Source organism: Elephantulus edwardii, unplaced genomic scaffold (assembly GCF_000299155.1).
Source record: "Elephantulus edwardii isolate Elephantulus edwardi_28Jun2011 unplaced genomic scaffold, EleEdw1.0 scaffold00020, whole genome shotgun sequence".
Taxonomy (NCBI): Eukaryota; Metazoa; Chordata; class Mammalia; order Macroscelidea; family Macroscelididae; genus Elephantulus; species Elephantulus edwardii.
Window position 1 is genome coordinate 15,705,125 of NW_006399770.1, and position 2,339 is coordinate 15,707,463.

General features: G+C 40.0%; 1 pseudogene; it reads right to left on the reverse strand.

Moving 5' to 3' along the window:
- Nucleotides 1–567: 567 nt before the first annotated feature.
- LOC102873570 lies at nucleotides 568–1,199 on the reverse strand (annotated as a pseudogene).
- Nucleotides 1,200–2,339: the final 1,140 nt, after the last annotated feature.

Below are 2,339 nucleotides of genomic sequence, written 5' to 3' on the forward strand. Positions count from 1 at the left end.
TAATAACAAAATAATAAAACATTTACTCAGTTGACAACTTGAAACTGTCAACCTAGATTATGAATTTGTCAATGATTTAATCTTACTTTGATCTATCATTGATAACCATGATAACAGCAGTCAACAAAATTAAAGACTTGTCACATTGGGCATATCTACTGTCAAGGACCTCTTCAAAGTTCTAACATCATTTTAAAGACTACAGTGTGCCTGATCCAATCCATGGTCTGTTCTATTACTTCCTATGCATCTGAAAGTTGGACAATAAGTAAAGACTATAGAAGAAGAATGGATTTTTTTTTTGCATAGCCATTTTGTGCTTTATTGGAGTACATAAAATGTTTCCAGTGGCACTTCATAAAAGTATAAATATATTATTTACATCTTATTAACTCAGCTTTACATATTTAAATATAAATACATTAAAAATTAATTAAAATAGTGTCTTAAAACTCGTGCTTTTTAGTTCTTCATAGAGAACAACATAAGTTATGTTCCCACTGGATATGTTTCTGATCAAGTGAAGGAAGGAATGCTCATGAACTCCAATGATCTTGGCTCTCCTGACTATATGACATGACTAGCCGTCAGGCTGAACTGCAGGAAGTTGTCCAGGCTCTTCAGGATGAGGTTATCGTTGTGTTCATCAGTCACTCATGCTGTGGCTGCTACTTGGACAGCAGGCTGGCATTTGTGGTTGGGTTGGGGGTGGTCACTGGATTCTTCACCTTTGCCTTCAGGATCTGGACCAGGGCTTTGGTGCTCTTCTGCACAACTCTGACTTTCCCCTTGTTGCCTTCAAAGTTGTCTTTGACATAATCCAGGCATATTTGACACTCCAGAAGACCAGTTGATGATCCTTGTTGGGCAGGTCTCCTGATTGGATCCAGAAATGAAGTATCCATCATTTGTTGTTTTCTTTGGAAGGTTCATGTTGTTTCCTGCCAGTGTCTCACTGATGTTTTCACACTTGTCATCCTCTTCACAGACCTCCTTTTTCAGAGCAAAGATCTGAGCAACAGTGAACCATGAGTTCTTCAGTGTTGCCTGGAATGGTGGACCAGTGGTGTGTTGGAGGTGGCATCATCTTTGGAATCTCTTCCCTGAAGAGTCCAGGAAAGGAAAGCAGATGCTATGACCAGCAGTAACCCCAGGGAGAAGACAACTGTACTGAAGGCACTTGGAGAGAGAGAGTTCATAGTTGGCTCCTGGAGGGCAGTTGGATGTCCCTTTTGTTTCTCTTGAATAGGGACATCAAGTAGAGGCTATGGCATCTTCTGGATCTTGTGCTCACAGCGCCCTTTCCCTATGTACAAGGTGGCGAGGCTCAAGAATGGATATTTTTTAGTTGTGTTGTTGGAGTAAAGTATTGACTATCCCGTTGAAAAAAAGAAGTCTATCTTAGATAAAGTGCAACTAGGGTACTCTATAGAAGGAAAGAAGGTGATACTTGTTTCACCTACTTTGGTCACATTGTTTGAAGGAGGCAGTCCCAGGAAAAAAACATCCTATAGGGAGAAGTGAAAGGTTAGAGAAAGAGAGGAAGACCCTTCACAAGATGAACCAACCCAGTGACTGTAACAATGGGCTCTGGCTTACCAGAAATGGTGAGGATGGTATGGGACAGGGAACGATTCTGATCTGTTGTTCATGGGGTCTCCGTGAATTCTAGTTGATTTCACAGTACCTAACAACAACAAACAATACTAAAAGCTGTGAGTGGTGTGGAGTCAGATTTCATAGGTGTAAAACCAAAGTGCAAGAAGTTTATTGAGTTTTTCTCTGAACACAGACTTACCTGTTTCCCCATCTTTAGAGAAACACATCATACTTTAAAAGGTGGAGGATCAGAGAAATAGAGGAAGATCCTCAACAAGATGTATTGGCGGATTGTCTGTGGCAATGGGCTTGAGCATATGAGAAATTGTGAAGACAGAGCAGAATAGGGCTAAATTCAGATCTGTTGATCAGAAAATCACTGCGGATCATAGTCAGCTTGGTGATACCTAACAAAAACAAACAGGAATCATTGGGATATCAATTGTTGGTTTCAATTAACGGATGCATCCTTAGATATGCTTGCCAAAGATCAAAGACAATAGCCTTCAATATAGATTACATCTCAACACTGAAAAAATAAGAATCCTCACCCCTGGACCTATAGGAAAATTGTCAATGACTTAATCTACCTGAATCTACAAGGAATACCCTTGGTTCCATCAATCAGGAGATGTACAGCATTGGTGAAGTCTATAGGCAGAGACCTCTCTAAAGTACTGAAAAGCAGTGATGTCAATTTGAAGACTAAAGTGTGTCTGATTCAGACCATGGTCTTTTTT